Raw genomic sequence first — 22213 nt, forward strand, 5'->3', positions numbered from 1 at the left:
AAATGAAAACAGAGTACACAATAAGGTAGAAGAGAACGTCGGGCCTGCGGGCGCTTGCAGAACTATCTCGGGGTCTCTAGCTGGACTGAAGGCAGGCTCCCCAAGTGCTACTGTCCAAGAGCTGCTCCGAAATTTGCACATAGTGCAGAGTGTCGCATCAGCACAACTGACTCCATGTGCTGGTAAGTGCCTGACCTAACCCCGGCGAGGTAGTGACGAGGCTAGGACCAGACTCCAGATAAACCAGTGCAGTTATATAATATACAGTGGAAAATAAACAGGAATAACAATTAAAATAGGAGGGGGTACATGCTACGGGGAAAATATCAATCCAGCAGAAACTTAAGAGAAATATGAAAGAACAATTCAAGATCTACAACAAAACAATAATGGCACTATTGCGGCGCGCAACCCGATCCCTATCATTTACCACTGTTACGGCGTGCAACCCGATCCAATATAACATTGTTGCGGCGTGCAACTCGATCCATTTATATCACTGTTACGGCGTGCAACCCGATCCAATATAACATTGTTGCGGCGTGCAATCCGATCCATATATAGTATTGTTGTGGCATGCAACCCGATCCGTATATAGTATTGCTGTGGTGTGCAACCCGATCCATATATTTATATACCTTTAAAAGTAAATACGTCCCGGCAAGGGAGAAACAACTATAACCAATTTTAACCCAACATCTAACCATGTCAGTTAATACCAATACTCTATCATAAGTAACTTCCACCAAAAAAACAATCTTAATCCTTGCTCAATATCGAGAATCATCAATTAAAGCATCCATAGTATCACCATTTAAGAAAACAATAACAATTATAATACAAGACTCACGGGCATGCTTGACACCAACGTATAGATACTCGTCACCATGCCTATACGTCGTACTCCACAATTAACATGTAGCAAATAAGACACAACTCCTAATCCCTCAAGCTAAGGTTAGACCAAACACTTACCTCGATGCCACGAACACAATTCACGATTCAACTATAGCTTTACCCCTTGATTCCACCACCAATTTGCTCGTATCTAGTCACAAGTTACTTAATTACATCAATAAACGCTAAATGAATCAATTTGAATGCATGATAATAAATTTCCCAAAGTTTTGCCCAAAAAGTCAAAAGTCGCCCCCAGGCCCACATGGTCAAAACCCGAAGTTCGAACCAAAACCAGATTACCCATTTCCCCACGAAACCAAATGCATAATTGGTTTTGAAATCGGACCTTAAATCGAGGTCCAAATCCCCAATTTTTGAAAAAACCTAGGTTCTACCCAAAACACCCAATTTCCCCCATGAAAATCATTGATTTTAAGTTGAAATCTTGTTAAAAGATGTTGATGATTGAAGAAAACTAGTTTAAAACAACTTACAATTGATTTGGAGAGGAAGAAGCCTTTGAAAAATCGTCCTAGGGTGTTTATGTTTTGAGAGGATATGAAAAATGGGTTTAAAAATCGTCTAAGTATAAAGTTGTGGGTTGCAGGTATGGGAAACGCGAAGGGAGGCTCGCATTTGCGAGCTGGGAATTGCGAAGACAGGGTCGCATTTGCGACCCAAGGCTGAATAGGGATTTTCGCATTTGTGAAAGAATACTCGCATTTGCGAGCAAGGGAGGCCTGGGCTGTTTTCGCATTTGCGATACAGCCTTCGCATTTGCGAGCCAGGCTTCGCAAATGCAAAGCCTGCAGGCCTGGGCACACTAGCTAAAATTCTATAATTTTCTACGTTCAAAATGCACCTCGTGGCCTATCCAAAACTCACTCGAGCCCTCGGGGCTCCAAACCAAATATACACACAACCTCAAAAACATCTCACGGAGTTATTCGTGTACTCATATCACCAAAATAAGATCAGAAACATCGAATTAAACCTCATTATCAATGAAATTTCTCAAAACTTCTTTAAACACCAAACTTTCCAATTAAGGTCCGAATCCTGTCAAACAGATTCCATTTTATACCAAACTTCATAGAATTATCTTAAATCATATATAAGACATGTACCATGCGCCAGAACCAAAATACGGGCCCGATACCAACATGTTCTAATAAAAATTCATTTTCAAATCCTTTAAACAATTACAGAAAACAATTTTCTTTAAAAAATTCATTTCTTGGGCTTGGGACCTCGGAATTCGATTCCGGGCACACGCCCAAGTCTCATATTTTCCTACGGACCCTCCGGGACTATCAAATCACGGGTAAGGGCCCGTTTATCCAAAACGTTGACTGAAGTCAAATTAATTCATTTTATAATCAAAATTTATCATTTTTCACAGATCTTCACATATAAGCTTTTTGGATACGTGCCCGGACTGCACACACAAATCGAGGTGATGCTAAAAGAGGTTTTTTAAAGCCTCGAAATGCAAAATTCATTTTAAAAATAAGTGATGATCTCTTGGGTCATCACATTCTCCACCTCTAAAACAATTGTTCGTCCTCGAACGGACAGAAGAAGGAAGTACCTGAGTCGGGGAAAAGATGGGGATAACGGCTCCGCATATCGGACTCGGACTCCCAGGTCGATGCCTCAGGAGGCTGACCTCCTCACTAAACACGAACAGAAGGAAAAATCTTTGATCTCAACTGATGAACCTGCCGGTCTAGAATAGCTACCGGCTCCTCATAAGACAAGTCCTTGTCCATCTGGACAGTGCTGAAATCTAACATGTGGGATGGATCTCTATGATACTTCCGAAGCATGGACACATGAAACACTGGATGCACGGCTGATAAGCTCGGTGGCAACGCAAGTATATAAGCCACCTCTCTTACTCAATCAAGAATCTCAAACGGACCAATGAACCTAGGGCTAAGCTTGCCCTTCTTCCCAAATCTCATCACGCCCTTCATAGGCGACACTCGAAGCAATACCCGCTCACCGACCATGAAAACCAAATCTCGAACCTTGCGGTCGGCATAATTCTTTGCCTGGACTGAGCTGTACGAAGCCTATCCTGAATAATCCTGGCCTTGTCCAAGGCATCCTGAACTAGATCCATGCCTAATAACCGAGCCTCTTCCGGCTCAAACTATCCAACCGAAGACCAACACCGCCTACCATATAAAGCCTCATAAGGAGCCATCTGGATACTCGACTGGTAGCTGTTGTTGTAAGCAAACTCTGCTAAAGGCAAAAACTGATCCCACGAGCCTCCAAAGTCAATGACACAAGCTCGGAGCATATCCTACAAAATCTGAATGGTTCGCTCGGACTGCCCGTCCGTCTGAGGATGAAACGCTGTGCTCAATTTAACCCGCGTGCCCAACTCTCACTGAACTGCTCTCCAGAAGCGTGAGATAAACTGCGTACCTCAGTCCGAAATGATAGACACGGGCACACCATGAAGGCAAACAATCTCCCGGATATAGATCTTAGCTAACCTCTCAGAAGAATAGGAGACTGCCACAGGAATGAAATGCGCTAACTTGGGCAGCCTATCAACAATGACCCATACTACATCGAACTTCCTCTGAGTCTGCGGGAGCCCAACAATGAAATCCATAGTGGTCCGCTCCCACTTCCACTCGGGAAGCTCAATCCTCAGAAATGAACCACCGGGCCTCTGATGCTCGTACTTAACCTGCTAACAATTCAAACACCAAGCCACATATGCAATGATATCCTTCTTCATTCTCCACAACCAATAATGCTTCCGCAATCTTGATACATCTTCGCGGTGCTCGGATGAATAGAGTACCGGGAGCTATGGGCCTCCTCTAAAATCAACTCTCGGAGCCCATCCACATTAGGCATACAAACTCGACCCTGCAATCTCAAAACTCCATCATCACCTAAGGTAACCTGCTTGGCACCTCCGTGCTGCACCGAGGCTCTAAGGACACACAAATGGGGATCATCATACTGCCGATCACGGATACGCTCCAATAAAGAAGAACGAGCAATTGTGCAAGCTAACACACGACTGGGCTCAGAAACATCCAACCTCACAAACTGATTGGCCAAAGTCTGAATTTCCAAAGCAAACGGCCTCTCACTGACCGGAATATAAGCAAGACTGCCCATACTGGCTTACTTACTACTCAAAGCATCGGCCACCACATTAGCCTTTACCGGATGATATAAGATGGTGATATCATAGTCTTTCAACAACTCCAATCACATCCTCTACCTCAAATTCAACTCCTTTTGCTTGAACAAATACTGAAAACTCTTGTGATCCGTGAACACCTCACATGCCACACTATACAGATAATGCCTCCAAATCTTCAATGCATGAACAATGGCTGCCAACTCCAAATCATGAACCAGATAGTTCTTCTCATGAATCTTCAACTACCACGAAGCATAGGCAAGACCTTTCCATCCTGCATCAACACTGCACCAAGTCCAATATGAGATGCATCACAATAAATTGTATAAGGCCCTGAACCTATGGGAAAAACCAACACTGGTGTCGTAGTCAGAGCTGTCTTGAGCTTCTGAAAACTTGCCTCACACTCATCTGACCATCTGAACTGGGCACCCTTCTGGGTCAACCTGGTCATCGGGGCTACGATAGATGAGAACCCCTCCACAAACCGACGATAGTAGACTACCAATCCCAATAAACTCTGAATATTTGTAGCCGATGTTGGTCTAGGCCAGTTCTTGACTGCCTCAATCTTCTTCAGATCAACCTGAATACCCTCTGCTAATACAATATGACCCAGGAATGCAACTGAACTCAACCAAAACTCACACTTCGAGAACTTAGCATATAACTGACTATCCCTCAAGGTCTGAAGAACCACTCTAAGATGCTGCTCGTGCTCCTCCCGGCTGCGGGAATATATCAAAATATCATTAATGAAGACTATCACGAACGAATCCAAGTAAGGCCTAAACACTCGGTTCATCAAATCCATAAAAGTTGCTGGGCCATTTGTCAACCCGAATGACATCACCAAGAACTCATAGTGCCCGTACCGAGTGCAAAAAGCTATCTTAGGGACATCAGATGCCCTAATCCTCAACTGATGGTAGCCAGATCTCAATTCAATCTTCGAAAATACCTTAGCACCCTAAATCTGATCAAAAAAATCATCAATCCTCGACAATGGATACTTATTCTTGATCGTAGCCTTGTTTAACTGCTGGTAATCAATACACATTCTCATCGATCCGTCCTTCTTCTTAACAAACAACACTGGCGCACCCCAAGGCGAAACACTCGGCCTAATGAAACCTTTCTCAAGCAAGTCTTGCAACTGCTCCTTCAACTCTTTCAGCTCAGACGGGGCTATAAGATACGGCGGGATAGAAATGGGCTGAGTGCTTGAAGCCAAATCAATGAAAAAGTCAATATCCCTGTCGCGTGGCATACCCGACAGTTCTGAAGGGAAAACCTCAGGAAACTCACGAACAACGGGCAAGGAATCAATAGAAGGAATCTCAGCACTAGAATCACATACATATGCCAAATAGGCCAAACATGGGCGTGGGCGAGACAAAGTCTTCTTAGTCTTCCGCTTTTTCGGTGATATCTATAAGAAGGAATACCTGTCTCAAGGTAAACAGGAGTTCTCGGTTACCAGGTGATACTGAGGAGGGCCGGATCGATTACGAGTCATCTCCTAGCCTGATTTTCCCTTCTCGACCATACGTCGAGCCTTCACATGCGAGATAATACTGTAGGTAGAATGACCAGGAGTCCCCCTCCACTCTAAATGAGGTAAACCCGGTAAGTCTAAGGTCATGGTATTGGCATGACAGTCCAAGATAGCGTGGTAAGGTGATAACCAATCCATTCCTAGTATAACATCGAAATCAACCATGTCCAGAAACAACAAATCTATACGAGTCTTAAAACCCCCAATCATGACTATACAAGAGCGATGGACTCGATCTACTACAATAAAATTGCCCACCGGTGTAGACACATAAATAAGAGAAATCAAAGAATCACTAGGCATGACCAGATACAGTGCAAAATAAGTTGACATATACGAGTATGTAGACCCTGGATCAAATAACACTGAAGCATCTCAATCACAAACCAGAACCGTACCTGTGATAACTGCATCAGAAACCTCAGCCTCGGGCCTTGGCTGGAAAAGCATAACATCGGGGCTAGGCCCCACCACCCTGAACTACATCTCTGGGACGGCCTATTGCTGTCTGGCCTCCAGCCCTAGCGGTATGAGATCCACCTATAGCACCTCTACCTCCACCTCTAGCACCTCTACCCCCACCTCTACCTAGCTGGGCGGTCTATGGAACACCTGGTGCCTGAACTATAGCACTGGAACCCTGCTGCTGTGACTGAGTACCCACCAACCTCAGACAATCCCTCCTGATATGACCATACTCACTACACTCAAAACATCCACCTGAGTACTGTGGCTGAGGAAACTGAGGCTGAACCTGGCAACCTGAATGACCACCCCGAAAACTCTGGAGCTGCGGTGCACTAATAAGAGTTGGTGGTGCAATGTAGGGCTACTGATCAGGATACTGTATGTGAGAACCACGACCACCTGAAGCACGGTGAGAAACCTGAAGTGTTGACTAAAAGGGCCTAGGAGGATGGCCTCTACCATACATATCCATACTTCCAGACGAGGCACCACTGAATCTGCCTGAATGATGGGGCCTCTTGTCCAACCCATGACCACCTCCCTGCGACAAAACCATCTCCACTCTCTTGGCCACATTGGCCGCCTCCTGGAAAGTAATCTCACTCCCAGTCTCCCTAGCCATCTGAAGACAAATCGGCTGAATAAGTCCATCAATAAACGTCTTCACCCTCTCTCTCTCTCTCTCTCTCGGTGGGGAGTATGACTAGAGCATGACGAGCCAAGTTGATGAATCTGGTCTCATACTGGGTAACAGTCATGGAACCCTGCTGGAGATGCTCAAACTGCCTCCGATAGAACTCTCTCTGAGTGATGGGGAGAAACTTCTCCAAAAATAGCTGAGTAAACTGCTCCCAAGTCAAAGCTGGTGATTCAGCTGGTCTAGCCAAACAGAAATCCCTCCACCAAATCTTGGCATATCCCGACAAGCGAAAAGTAGCAAAATCGACCCCATTGGTCTCAACTATCCCCATGTTCCTGAGAACCTCATAACAGCTGTCTAGACAATCCTAGGGATCCTCAGTAGATGCACCTCTGAAAGTAGTAGTGAAGAGCTTGGTTAACCTATCCAACCTCCACAAGGCATCGGCAGACATAACTACTTCATCACTGGTCTGAGCTACCACACCCGGCTGAACTGCTCCAACTGGCTAAACCGCTAGAGTCTGGAATTGGGAGCTACCTGCTCTAGAGTGTGAGTAGTAGGATTCTGGGCTCCTCCTCCAGCCTGAGAGACGGTTGGTGCTACATGAAGCAAACCTGCCCAGGTGACACTTTCCATAAGACCCACTAGTCGGACCAGAGCATCCTGAAGAACTGGGGTAGCAATAAACCCCTCTGGGACCTGAGCTGGGCCCACTGGAATTGTCTGGGCCGGAACCTCATCATCAAAGTCAACCCGAGGCTCCGCCGCTGGTGCTGCAGCTCTAGGCTGAGCTCTGCCCCTACCTCGGCCTCTAGCATGGCCTCGACCTCGCTCTCTGCACCTCGTGGAAGCTGTTGCTGGGGGCTCGGGCTGCTGGTTAGTGGATGAGGAAGTTCGTGTTCTCGCCATCTGTGAAAGAACAGAGTAAAATTTTAATTTTAATTAGCATTGAGAAACCAAACCGCACGATAGGAGAGAATAAATGTGAAGCCTTTCCAAACTCTGTAGCTTCTAGGGGATAAATACAGACATCTCTGTACCGATCCCTCAAACTCTACTAAGCTTGTCCGTGAATTGTGAGACCTATGTAACCTAGAGCTCTGATACCAACTTGTCATGACCTAGATTTCTCACCCTCGGGAGTCGTGATGGTGCCTACTCATAAAAGCTAGGCAAACCGCTAAACATAGAAACTGCCAACTCTTTCATTGTTTTAAACCCTTTTTAACAATCTAAATTAATAGGTAATCGACATTTAGATATTAACAGTAAATGGAAAGAAGCGGAAGACTTAATCTGATATAATAACCAAAACCAGTACGATAAAAATAACACACATCTCTACCTGGAATCCGATGTCACAATATCACGGACAGACTAAGATTACTTCAACAATTGTCTGAAAGAAATACAATCTATCTCAAAATCAAATGAAAACAGAGTACATAATAAGGTAGACGAGAACGTCGGGCCTATGAATGCTTACATGACTACCTCGGGGTCTCTAGCTGGACTGAAGGCAGGCTCCCCAAGTGCTACTGTCCAAGAACTGCTCCGAAATCTGCAAATAGTGTAGAGTGTAGCATCAACACAACCGACCCCATGTGTTGGTAAGTGTCTGGCCTAACCCCGGCGAGGTAGTGACGAGGCTAGGACCAGACACCAGATAAACATGTGCAGTTATATAATATACAAAGGAAAATAAACAGGAATAACAATTAAAATGGGAGGGGGTACATGCTACGGGGATAATATCAATCTAGTAGAAACTTAAGAGAAATATGAAAGAACAATTCAAGATCTACAGCAAAACAATAATGACACTGTTGTAGCGCGCAACCTGATCCCTATTATTTTCCATTGTTGCGGCATGCAACCCGATCCATTTGTATCACTGTTGCAGCGTGCAACCCGATCCAATATAACACTATTGCGGCGTGCAACCTGATCCATTTATATCACTATTGAGGCATGCAACCCTATCCAATATAACATTGTTGCGGCGTGCAACCCGATCCATATATAGTATTGTTGTGGCGTGCAACCCGATCCTTATATTTATATACCTTTAACAACAACCATACCAAGAGTCCCGGCAAGGGATCAACAAATAACTACAGTATCTCGACAAGGGATTCGACAGTAAAAGTAAATATGTCCCGGCAAGGGAGAAACAACTATAACCAATCTTAACCCAACATCTAACCATCTCAGTTAACACCAATACTCTATCATAAGTAACTTCCACCAAAAAACAATCTTAATCCTTGCTCAATATCGGGAATCATCAATTAAAGCATCCGTAGTATCATTTAAGAACACAATAAATTGCAATTTAAGACTCAGGGGCATGCTCGACACCAACGTATAGATACTCATCACCATGCCTATACGTCGTACTCAACAAGAAGCAAATAGCATATAGGACACAACTCCTAATCCCTCAAGCTAAGGTTAGACCAAACACTTACCCTGATGCCATGAACACAATTCATGATTCAACTACAGCTTTATCCCTTGATTCCACTACCAATTCGCTCGTATCTAGTCACAAGTTACTTAATTACATCATTAAATTCTAAATGAATCAATTTGAATGCATAAAAATGAATTTCCTTAAGTTTTGCGCAAAAAGTCAAAAATCGCCCCAGGCACACATGGTCAAAACCAGGTTCAAATCGAAACCCGATTACACATTCTCCCACGAACCCAAATATATAATTTGTTTTGAAATCGGACCTCAAATCGAGGTCCAAATCCCCAATTTTTGAAAAAACCTAGGTTCTACCCAAAACACCCAATTTCCCCCATGAAAATCATTGATTTTAAATTGAAATCATGTTAAAATGATGTTGATGATTAAAGAAAACTAGTTAAAAATGACTTACAATTGATTTGGAGAGGAATAAGCCTTTGAAAAATCATCCTAGGGTGTTTATGTTTTGAGAGGATATGAAAAATGGGTTTAAAAATCCTCTAAATATAAAGTTGCAGGTCAGAGGTATGGGAAATGCGAACAGGGCCGACCTCTGCTATGTTGGGAAGTGCGAAGGGAGGGTCACATTTGCGAGCTAAGAATTGCGATGACAGGGTCACATTTGCGGCCCAAGGCTGAACAGGGATTTTCTCATTTGCGAAAGAATACTCGCATTTGCGAGCAAGGCAGGCCTGGGCTGTTTTCACATTCGCGATTCAGCCTTTGCATTTGCGAGCTCGCATTGCGAAGTCTGTAGTCCTGGGTACACCAGCTAAAATTCTGCAATTTTATAAGTTCAAAATGTACCCCGTGGCCTATCCAAAACTCACCCGAGCCCTCGGGGCTCCAAGCCAAATATACGCACAACCTTAAAAACATCTCACGGACTTATTCGTGTACTCATATCACCAAAATAACATCAAAAACATCGAATTAAACCTCAATATCAATGAAATTTCTCAAAATTTCTTTAAACACAAAACTTTCCAATTAAGGTTCGAATCCCGTCAAACGGACTCTGTTTCTTACCAAACTTCACAGAATTATCTTAAATCATATATAATACCTATACCGGGCGCCAGAACCGAAACACGGGCCTGATACCAATATGTTCTAATCAAAATTCATTTCCAAATCCTTTAAACAATTTCAGAAAACAATTTTCTTTAAAAAATTCATTTCTCGGGTGTGGGACCTCGTAATTTGATTTCGGGTACACGACCAAGTCCCATATTTTCCTACAGACCCTCCAGGACCATCAAATCACGGGTCTGATTCCGTTTACCCAAAATATTAACCGAAGTCAAATTAATTCATTTTATAGTCAAATTTTATCATTTTTCACAGATCTTCACATATAAGCTTTTCGGCTATGCGCCCGGACTGCGCACACTAATCGAGGTACTGCTAAAAGAGGTTTTTTAAAGCCTCGGAATGTAGAATTCATTTTAGAAATAAGTGATGACCTCTTGGGTCATCATAGTTTACCCTCAGTCATTTTGTAAGGTTATATCGGCTACTGCGTTATCGGGGTTTGATCGCTCTGCAACGTCGATCCACCCGAGCTCCTGTCATCGGTAGCAAAGACGACGAGGATCGTGGATGGATGAAATGGTTCGTTCGTATTCGAACATCTGATGTCATCCCTAGAGAATTTTTGCCATTTCCTGAGAAATGGAACTTCTCACGTAAGTGTCTCACCTAAACTATCATCGTTTTGATCGGAGGCGAGCTCCGTAATGATATCTTTCCATCCCATATTTTTAGCAACTCATTGGTCGCCGAACGAGGTCCCTAATTTAGCTAAGTGGTCTCGTAAGTTGGCAACTTGCTCAATTTATGATAGGCACCGGTGGTGAGATCTGTCCCAAAGGAGATGGGAGGCAAAGAATCGTGGTAGGTGTCCGGTGTTTCCTAAAAATAGCGCTTTTCTTGTCGGCTTATTAACTTAACAGCTGCAGGTATCAGAGATTTTTTTGAAATGAGGTTGTGTCCTCTGGGGCAGGAGGAGAGATTGCTGGCCTTAAGATCGAGACAAACAAAAAGATGCTCCAGGGTGCGAAAGAGCTTGCAGTGGGAAGACTCCTTCTCAGCAGTTAAGAAGAAGCGATTCGGTCGATCGGCTACCTTCTGAAGGTAGTAAGCCATTGGATATTGGCTCGGCCTTATGGTGAGTTTTTGATCACTGTAAGATTATTCCGGTCCCGTGCCTTTCTTTTTTCATTTAGTTTTCTTTCACAGGCCTTTGACAGGGTCAAATCTGAGCTGCTTCGCTGTGAGGCCCCATTGCGGGAGGCTTTGGGTAGAGAAAAATCCCTTAAGCTTCTTGGTGCGGAAAAAGAAAGCGAGCTGATTTCCCTACGATGCGAGGTGGACCAGAGCCGGAGCCGTAAGATCTGCTTAGAAAAATAGGTACCTTGCATTCTATGCTGGCTTGCACTCCCCTTTCATCTCGGCAGCTTGATGTTTTGATATTTCAGTTGGAGAACAAAGCGGATGAGCTGGGACAGCCCTGGGGAAAGGTTGGTTGAGCCAAACTTGAATTCAACGAGCTGCAGGCGCATGTAAGTACCCATTTTGCGGTCAAAGAGAGTGCTTTAGCCATATTTTTTGCTCTTGAGGTGCAAATCCAGACCGTTCGTGCGAATGATTCTACATGGGCGAATTGATCGCAAAGCTTTCGTCCGAGCTTTTGTAGGCGAAGGCCGAGTTGGTGAATGTCCGGGCCAAGGTTTTAGTGAGCAATGCTAGGGTGGGACAGAAAGCGGTGTCCTATTTGAAGAGTGTTGTCGTTGCTAAAGTTGAACTGAAGAGAGGCCTTGATCGTACAAATAGTAGCAAGGAGTATGCGAGGTGCAAATCTCAGAGGGAAGTTCTCGAGGAGATTCACGCCAGGGGCTTTGATCTCTCGGAAGAGATCGAGCAAGCCAAAGGGGAGGAGTATGATGCATGGTTCTTTCTGTCCGATGCTGAAGATGGCGAGGAAGGGCCACCGGGCCATAGTCATAGAGGGGGGATGTTTACTTCCTGCCTTGTTCTTGTGTACATAGCTTTCACAGTATGTTGTAAATGGAGCTTGTATATTATCATCTGTATGTATAAGGGGGAACCCCGCAATTTGTGTCTTCTGTGTTTCTATTTGTCAAGATTTCAACCAGGTCAATTCGACCTTTGAGCTAGTAGAAATCTTTAAATCCGTGGTACGGCCCTAAGGCTCATTAGGCTGGCGACAATAGCTCTTACGCTTTGCCCTTAGGCATGTATATTTAACTATTTTGGGTTCGGTCTCCGAATCGGGTTACGACTCGAGCTCATTTGACCCTCAAGCTTTTAAATTTTAAGCTGGCGACAGTGGCTCTGACGCTTTTGGTCATTGCGACCTTTTAGTGTGTGTGGCCTTGGGGCTCATTAGGCTGGCGACAATGGCTCTTATGTTTTGCCCTTAGGCATATGTAGGCTTTGTTTTCCTCTCGTTAAGGACTTTTTGAAATGGTTTTGCCTGACCCGTCGTCGGTTCGGGAAGAACCTCGATTTCAAGTCATTTCTGGCGATGTTCAAGCACCTCGGAATGTTTGGCTCGTAGGCTGAGTAGCTCGAAGCCTTGTGATTTGGAGCTGACATGGTCGAAGCTCTTTTGCTTGTCGAGGGTAGCATGTTTAACCGGTTCTTTTCGAAGTAGATTCGAAGTAATGTCCTATAATTTTGTAGGAACGGTCGGGCATCCCTGAGTCGTATTAATTCGGCTAGTACAGTCATATGACCTTATTCATTTGTGTTTGGCCGGAGCCATTTTTAATCCTGAGTCTAGTAGTTTAGGCGTCTATATTGAGGGTATGCCCTTTCGGGAGTCTTACAAATGCGACATATAGCCTAAACTTTGGGATTGAGTTTATGCCTGTAGTAAGGTCTTACAAAATTGTCATGCCTTTTGAGGTCTTACAATTATGTTGATACTTGGTACAAGTATGATTCATGCCTTGCTTGAGGTCTTACAGTTTTGTTGATACTTGGTATAAGTATGATTCATGCCTTGCTTGAGGTCTTACAGTTTTGTTGATGCCTTAAATAGGTCTTACTATACCGAGTCTGCCCGCTCGGGGTCTTATGGCCTTGGGTTTTTAAGTGAATGGTGATTGGCGATAGTCTCCGAGTCATCGAGTTTGCTTAGGATCGGGGGTCATTGCTCGTGAGCTCAGAATTGCCTCATTGGGGGCTTATGATTTTGGAGATTCCGACCCTGGGGTCATGCGCTTTCTGAGTTTGCGATGCCAATCTCCGAGAGTTCGGGACATTTTTCCCTTTTGGAGATGTTTCGTGATTTCCGTGCTACCTCGTTGAGGGCTTATGAGTATGGAGTTCCAACCCTGAGGCCATACGGGTGGCGACTTATTGACGCTAGTCTCCGAGTATTTCGGGGCATTCTTGGTGGAGGGATCCTTGCTGTGAAAGTGCTGAATTTTCTTTGGGGTATAAGATGCTTTGGCGAAAGATATTCTTTGATTGTTTGGCATAAGTACAAGTTGTTTTGTTGCCGTGAGCCCGGCTTATGCGGACACGGTTCATTTGACCGTTTGGCCCGGTACATCATTTCCTTTTGGAACCTTGTTTATGGTTCCCTGGTTCTTCCGAGTGGAGGACCTCTCAAGGGGGGTGCCCTCCAATGTTCGGGGTTGATTGCAAAAGAAGCCTTGTACGCTTTTCGGATCTTCCTTGGGTAGCGCTTGAACGTTGCCTCGTTAAAGACCTTGTCGGTAAAAACCCATTTTGGGATAAAAACTCGGTCGAAGGAAAAGAGTGCAACAGACGCTTCGAAACCTCAAGGTCCTCGAGCTGGATCGACATCTTGACTGTTTTGGTCGATGGCCTGCACAGAAGTTATCATAAAGTAAAAAATAGGAAAAAAAGGGGAGATGATTATACCTTATTGGAGATGGCGCTCTTGGATTTCGGCGTTTGTTTGGCGGACACGATGTGGTCTTTTATTTGAATACAGCCGAGGGCGTGTCTTAAAATATCGTGTGGATGACGTGGTGGGATTCGTCTACTTTGTTCTTTTTCGTTGTTTCTCTTTCTCGAGACTGGTTCTTAGCTCGGTCGCCGAGGAATTCCCGAAGGTGTCTGTTATCGAGTAGCCAGGCCACTTCCTCTCAGAGTTGCCGAAACTTGCATATCAAGTTATAAATCCTTTGTGAAGGATGCGACTGTATAGGCCTGGGCCATTTGGCATCCGTGATTTTGCTGATGGCGAACACGATGCCTGATACGTCGACGTTGAAGTTGTATTCTGATAGGCGAGGTGCCCCCGTTAGCCCATGTCCCCATCGAATCCGCCTCTATTGATGAGTCCCCAAGGGTTCTATCCTCGGTTTACCAATCGATCGTTGCGATTGCGTCCCGAGGCATTCCTCCTATCTTCGGGGTACGACTGATACCTCTCTTTGTTTAGTTTCGACTCCTTCGCTAGGAGTCTGCTCGGATATACTGAGCCCGAAGGGGCTCCCATCTGGTCATCCTCGACCCTAATCTTTGATTGGTACCGGTTGTGGACGTCCGACCAGGTTATGGCGGGATACTCGATCAGATTCTCTTTCAGTTGCCGTGAGGCCACTGAGCTTCGTTCATTCAGGCCTTGAGTGAAGGCCTGCACCACCTAGTCATCGGAGACCGGGGGTAGTTCAATTCGTTCCTTTTGGAAGCGAGATACGAATTCTCGCAGCATTTCATTCTCCCTCTGCTTAATCTTGAATACGTCGGACTTCCTTGTTGCTACTTTGATGGCATCGGCGTGTGCCTTTATGAAGGAGTCTGCTAGCATGGCAAATGAATCTATGGCATTGGGATCTAGGTTGTGATACCACATCATGGCCCCCTTCGAGAGTATTGCCCCGAACTTTTTTAGTAATACGGACTTGATCTCATCATTCTTTATATCGTTGCCCTTTACCACACAAGTGTAGGCAGTAACGTGTTCATTGGGGTCTGAGGTCCCGTTGTACTTTAGGAGTTCTGGCATTCTGAACTTCTTTGGAATGGGTTTCGGGGCCGCTTCTTCGCATAATGGCCTTTGTATGAACTTCCTTGAATCCACGCCCTTCAGGACCGGGGGTGCACCCGGGATATGCTTGACCCTGGAGTTGTAGGTCTCGACCTTATTATCGTTGGCTACTATCAATCTCGCTCAATTCGATCCTTTTGGTGAGGTCTTCGAGCATTTTCACGATGGTAGGGTCGGCTACCGATCTGTTGTTGCTCGATTTCTCAGGTATTTATTCGGCTGGGGGAGAAGTCCCCGGTGCTACCGTGCTGGGAGTCTTCGGGTGGCTTTGCAGCTGAGTGATAGCCAACTATTGTGCCTGCAACATTTCAAAAATAACATGAAGGCTAACTTCCTGTTCTTCCCGAGCTGGGGTTTTCTGGGTTTCCTGTTGGTCGCCATGTTGTATGCTCCTATCGGTGTGTGAGGTTTTGTCGACCTGCTGTGCATCTTGCGAACCCACGTCCGCTGGAATCGGTCCAGGCGCGTTGTCTGTGTTCTGTAGTGGCGCGCCAATATTTAGAATAGCCACACGATTTTCTCCGTGCTTTTCAAGGTTGTCGTTCTCAACTCTGTTCACTGAGCCAAACATTTTGACTTGAAATCGAAGATCTTGGACAAGAAAAATTGTAAAAATAACTTGCGTTATGTAACAAAACCAACAAGAAATTAATCACTATTATTTTTAGCCCCACGGTGGGCACCAAACTGTTTTCCGTGAAAATGATAATAACAATTAAATTTATTGATGGGACTCTAAAAATACATGATCTATTTTTATGCTAGTTGTTAAAGCAGTTGATGCTAAATATGTGAAGATAAAAGATGAAATGTGAGCTAAAGTAGAGTTATAATCAAACCGAGGGGTTAGCTGTCCAGGCCTCGGACTAACCGACGAGGGGCCTCGAGGTCGATGTCTGGGCTTGGACTTGAGCTATTGGGGATAATCAGGAAGGGGCTAACAGTTAGGATATAATTAAATGAGGCTCTTTATGGCCAATAACAAGCAATATATGAAGAATAAACATACAGGTAATAAGCTATAGCAGTAGTATCGGGAGGATATGCTAGAAAGAAGAGAGAGAGAGAGAGAGAGAGAGAGAGAGAGAGAGAGAGAGAGAGAGAGAGAGAGAGAGAGAGAGAGAGAGGAGAGTTTTATGTGAAAAAAAAGAATAAAATGAGAGCAACAATAGGGGTTACACATAATGGCAAGGATCCCCTTTGTCACACCTCTTTTTTCCTACCCCCGGAAGGGTATAAGGAATTTTTTCCAATTTAAGTGACAATCGAAACGGGATTATTTTATATAAAATTCAGAGTCGCCCCTTGGGATAATTTATGGTGTCCCAAGTCATCAGTTTAAAATCCCAAATCGAGGAAAGATTGACTCTGTTTTCAGTCCGCGAACACAGAAATCCGGGTAAGGAATTCTGTTAATCCGAGAAAAGGTGTTAGGCATTCCCGGGTTCTGTGGTTTTAGCACGATCGCTCAGCTGTTATTATTGGCCTATTTATTTTTATTTTAAAACATCTTTAAAACCTATGTGCATTTTACTCCCTTTAAACCGCCTTAATAATCCAATTATTATACAACTAATTATTGATTACACGTTTGCGAATCATATCACGGGAGCCGTACCCACAATCCACACCGTGTTTATTTTATTAAAAAGATTAAATTGTGGCTGGTTCACATAAATGTACCTCCGAATTTAGAAATTAGGCATCACAACTACGTCACGGGAACCATACCCACAACCATGATAATTTATTTAATTAACGCGCCTAAAGCAAACTACGAATATTCATCTTTCTTTCATGAAATAAGAAATTAAAATAATCAAAACAAGTAACAGAACATCAGCCAAGCAACAGAATTCTAAAATGAACATTATTAAAAAAATAAATTTCCTTTAAAACATTATTTACTTATTTACTTTCTTAGCCTAACATGGATTTATCAAATTAACCAAATTGACAACATGAATGAGAAGTTCATATTTCAGTTTCTTGCAAAACTGATTTCAATCAAACAAGGAAAAACAAAACAACGAAAGAAACGAAAAGGCAATACAACATTTAGACATTTCTAACCCAAAACAGAGCCTTATATAATTAAAGGGAAATAGTAAATTAAAAGAAGAATCCTTTGTTGATAGAACTCTAACCTTCTGCTGCATACAAAGAAGTGACATTCAAATGAGGTACCGACTGAAAACTCAGACCGGTGATGGGACCTCAAACGGACTTCTAAATCGACCTCGATGCACCCGACCTCGATGAACTCAACACTTCAATATCTGGCGCTGAACAGATCTCACAAACGAGTTCCAAGATGGATTCAACCTCGACAAGGGACCAACAGAATAGTCATCGAAACTCAACCAGAAAAACTCGAGACTCGTCGGAAAAGAATGTTAAACGAGCTCTTGGACTCCTCACTGTTTTCACCATGTGCGTGTGTGCGTGAAGCTGTCTAGTTGTGGGAGATGGGGTCATTTGGCTTAAGGTGAAGGAGAAAGGTCCTAGGTGTGCTAAGGCTTAGACGCTCCTATTTTACTTAGGCTTTTAGGGTTTTGTATTGTATCCCAATGAAGAAGAAGTTGGAATTCCGATGGGGAGGGGTCTATCTTGGAGTTATATGGCTGTTGTAGCTTTTTTGTCTCTAGGGGTCTAAAGTGCTGAAGGAGATCACATTTTTAGGGTGTAACGAGTTGGTTTCTTTAGCTCTTAAGTTTTGTGTGAATGGTGTGTCGAAGAAGATGACTGTTGGGGGGTGGGGTTCCTGATGAAACAGCGGATTCTATAACTCTTTTTAGGTCTAGGGTCTTTTTTTGTCTATTTCCTTTAGCTGATCGTGTATTTTTCAGCTCATAGGCATTAGGTGTTAGCTTCTTTTTATAGGTTTAGGGTTATATTTAGGTTAAGAGGTATGAGCCTAGGAATTATGGGCTTGGGAATAACAGGCTAGATCCGAAAATTAGGCCTGAAAATAGGTTGCTCGAGCCCAAGTTTTATTCTTTCTCCGCGAACGAGACTAAAATACGACCTCATTTATTAATTAGTCCTTCTTAAGTAAAATAACTGTTAAAATAAGACTGATCATTAAAACAAAACTATTTTTGGTATTTTTCAAGATTAAAAATGACTACAAAACATTAATGAAACTATTTTTTTTGTAATTTTTATTTTCTTGTAATAAAATAAAGTAGAAGAGTCAAAATTAGTTGTAACAGCGATATTAGGCCTAAATTAAATATTTACGTGCTAAAATATGAAAAATCTTGGGGATGGTCAAAAATCACATATCTACAGCTGCCCCTCTTTGACTGGAAACACGATGTATTTTCAGACAAAGAATGACTAGACAGATTTTTTGACCCGACCCTTATTTAAAGAGACCAAAACTAAGAGAAAGGGGGATATGACCGAGCTCTGGTATCTGAGCTGCCTACATATCCTTGGCTATAAAGGAATCAGGCCACGTGTAGTTTAGAAGTGAGTGAGATAATAGAGTATACCGAGGTGGAGAGCCGATCGAGGTGCCGTTCCGCCGAGGTTCCGGTCCACGGTCCTGTTATTACATCAAAAATCAAAAATGAAAAAGACTATCTAAGCCTATTAATTACGAGTTACAAGATTCCTATCTATAAGTCTTCTGAATCTTGATCTTGGGTCTTGAATGGTTCTTCATGCAGACTTTAGATTTGAACCCTGGCGCTTGTTAGCTGCAGGTGCTAGCTCATTCTTCTTTAGCTTTTCGGATCAAGACCGGGCATGTAGTGTTTGTGACTTCAACCACATCTTGAGCAGTTCACATCTTTCTCTGCTTCTGCATTTTGGATTCACTTCCCTTTTTCTTTTCTTTTTTATTCTGGATTGTGACTAACTCATGTTGATCACCTCAGACTGTTGAATCACATTCTTGCCGCGAGCTTCTTTTGTTGCTGACTTGAATTGCATTCTAAAGTGAATTTCCTTATTCTCCAGGTAGCGCTTGATTGCCAACATTTAAACTGTATTCTCTTGTTCTCCAAGCTGGTGCATGATTACCAAAACTTGAATTGTCTTCCCTTTGTTACCTTAAACTGTTTTCCCTCGAAACTTGTGTTGTCTTCCTTTGAACATTACTGCTTCCCTTTGTTCTTCAGGTGGGCTCCTGATTACCAACACTCAAATTGCTTTTCCTTTGTTCTCCAGGTGGGCTCCGGATCACAAACACTTGAATTGTTTTTCCTTTGTTCTCCAGGTGGGCTCCTGATTACCAACACTTGAATTGCTTTCCCTTTGTTCTCTAGGTGGGTTCCTGATTACCGAACACTAGAATTGTCTTCCCCTTTGCTCTCCAGGTGGGCTCCTGATTACCAACACTTGAATTACTCTCCCTTTGTTCTCTAGGTGGGCTCCTGATTACCAACACTTGAATTGCTCTCCCTTTGTTCTCCAGGTGGGCTCCTGATTACCAACACTTGAATTGCTATCCCTTTGTTCTCCAGGTGGGATCCTGATTACCAACACTTGAATTGTCTTCCGCTTTGTTCTCCAGGGGGGCTCCTGATTACCAACACTTGAATTGTCTTCCCTTTGTTCTCTAGGTGGACTCCTGATTACCAACATTTGCACTATTTTTCCTCGAAACTTAAATTGCTTCCCTTTTTCTCCAGGTGGACTTTTGATTGCTGAACTTGAACTGTCCTCATTCGAAACTGCTTTTCCTTGAAACTTGAACTGTCTTCCCTTGTTCTCCAGGTGAGCACAAGATCAAAACAAACAAAACAAACAGAATTTTCTGCCCCACTTGCACTAGGAAGATTTGTGAGTTGTTAGCAAAAGTGTAAACCACTTATACTATTGATGCAATGATGAGAGTAAACTCAAGACTAGGGTAGGATGTGCGTCTCTTATGAGTAAAACGAAGAAACTTTGACTAGCAAATGCGTCTGCTAAAAATGAAATCTGAATGACCTAGATCAGGAAGTGCGTCTCCTACAGGAGAAACATGAATGAACCAAACTATGAAGTGCGTTTCCTAGGGGAGGAATCTCAATTTAGGAAGTGCGTCTCCTAAAGCAAAATATAACTTGAAAGACCCAGACTAAGAAGTGTGTCTCCCAGGGGTGAAACATCAATGACTTAAACTAGGAAGTGCGTCTCCTAGGAATGAATTTAAATGACCAATGCTAGGAAGTGTGTCTCCTAAAAAGTACAATCTGAAAGATCCCTACTAGGAAGTGCGTCTCCTAACGGGTAAAATTTCAAAGACTCCAACTAGGACGTGCGTCTCCTAGGGGTGAATTTAAGTGATCATGACTAGGAAGTTCGTCTCTTGGGGGTAAAACTTCAATGACTCAAACTAAGAAATGCGTCTCCTATGAATGAACTCTCAATTTAGGAAGTGCGTCTCCTATGGGTGAAACTTCAATGAACCAAACTAGGAAGTGCGTCTCCTAGGAATGAACTTAAAGGAACCAAATAGAAAGTGCATCTCCTGTGGTAAAATCTCAATTTAGGAAGTGCGTCTCCTAAAAGAAAAATATAACCTGAAAGACCCAAACTAGGAAGTGCGTCTCTTAGGGGTAAAACTTCAATGACTCAAAGTAGGAAGTGTGTCTCTTATGAATGAACTCTCAATTTAGGAAGTGCGTCTCCTAAAAGAATAACTTGAAAGACCTTGATTAGGAAGTGTGTCTCCTACAGGTGAAACTTCAATTTAGGAAGTATGTCTCCTAAAACACAAATATAACTTGAAATACCAAGACTAGGAAGTGCATCTCCTAAGGGTTAAACTTCAATGAATCCAAACTAGGAAGTGCGTCTCCTAAAGCAAAAATATAACCTAAAAGACCTAGGCTAGGAAGTGCATCTCCTAGGGGTGAAACTTCAATGACTCAAGCTAGGAAGTGCATCTCCTATGAATGAACTTAAATGAACCAGACTAGGAAGTGTGTCTCCTAGTGGTAAAATCTCAATTTAGGAAGTGCGTCTCCTAAGGGTGAAGCTTGAATGAACCAAACTAGGAAGTGCGTCTCTTAATGGTAAAATATCTCAATTTAGGAAGTGTCTCCTACAATAAAATATAACTTGAAAACCAAGACTAGGAAGTGTTTCTCCTAGGGGTGATGTATGATTTTCTCAATAGCCTTTGTATAAGCAGAATTGGGGGCATTACACCTAAAAAAATTCAAGCTTCCAAGATTTGATATGAACATAGATTTCGTTCCTGTTTCAGACAAAGAAAACATTATGAATTTAAACATGATGGTTGGTTTATGGCTTTGACTTTGAGGGCGATTGCTCCTTCACTTGCCATGATAACTTTGATTTCACCTTGAAAGATATTGCTTGCTTATTGACTAACCACTTTCTATGTCACCCTTATCATTGAAAGCACCTTCGATCCATTCGAACCCAATATCCCCTATCTGTTGCATTTTGCTCATGAATTGCCATATACTGAACCTTTGAACATGAATCCCAAATCACGTTGATTGTTGCAACTCAGTGCGCCTACTTTTCCTTCCTGACTTATGCCACTTTGATGTGCAAGACAGATTCTATTTTGTGCAATTGGAAAGCTGGTAGCAAATTTTGAAGTCATTTCTCACTTGTTTTAACCAAACAGACTCAAGAAGAGGAAGTAAACAATACAAAAGGAACAGAGTAAGGGACAATGGAATGAGATGATACCTAACAAGAAAATGACAAAGTTGAAACCTATCAGATGTGGACAACAACTCTAATGTAGGGCTGTATTTTGTCCCGGGCCCGGGCCTTAGTGGGCCTAACGGGCCGGGCCTCGCGGTCCCGGGCTTCGTGGTCCCGGGCTCTGGCGGTCCCGGGCCTGGCGGTCCCGGTCTTCGTGGGCCTAATGGGTGGAACCGGCCCGTGACGGGCCTAAGCCCACATGGTCCTGTGCTTAACGGGCCGGGCTCGTGGGCTTCGCGGGCCTAGCG

General features: G+C 43.4%; 1 long non-coding RNA gene across 1 annotated transcript; it reads right to left on the reverse strand.

Moving 5' to 3' along the window:
• Positions 1-855: 855 nt before the first annotated feature.
• LOC142172907 (uncharacterized) lies at positions 856-21996 on the reverse strand. Its single transcript, XR_012702063.1, has 4 exons — positions 17429-21996; positions 8237-8311; positions 8096-8149; positions 856-1048 (listed from the first exon to the last, which is right to left on the reverse strand). It is a non-coding gene; the product is annotated as an uncharacterized LOC142172907 (long non-coding RNA).
• Positions 21997-22213: the final 217 nt, after the last annotated feature.

The sequence above is a fragment of the Nicotiana tabacum genome, chromosome 18 (genome assembly GCF_000715075.1).
Source record: "Nicotiana tabacum cultivar K326 chromosome 18, ASM71507v2, whole genome shotgun sequence".
Classification (NCBI taxonomy): domain Eukaryota; kingdom Viridiplantae; phylum Streptophyta; class Magnoliopsida; order Solanales; family Solanaceae; genus Nicotiana; species Nicotiana tabacum.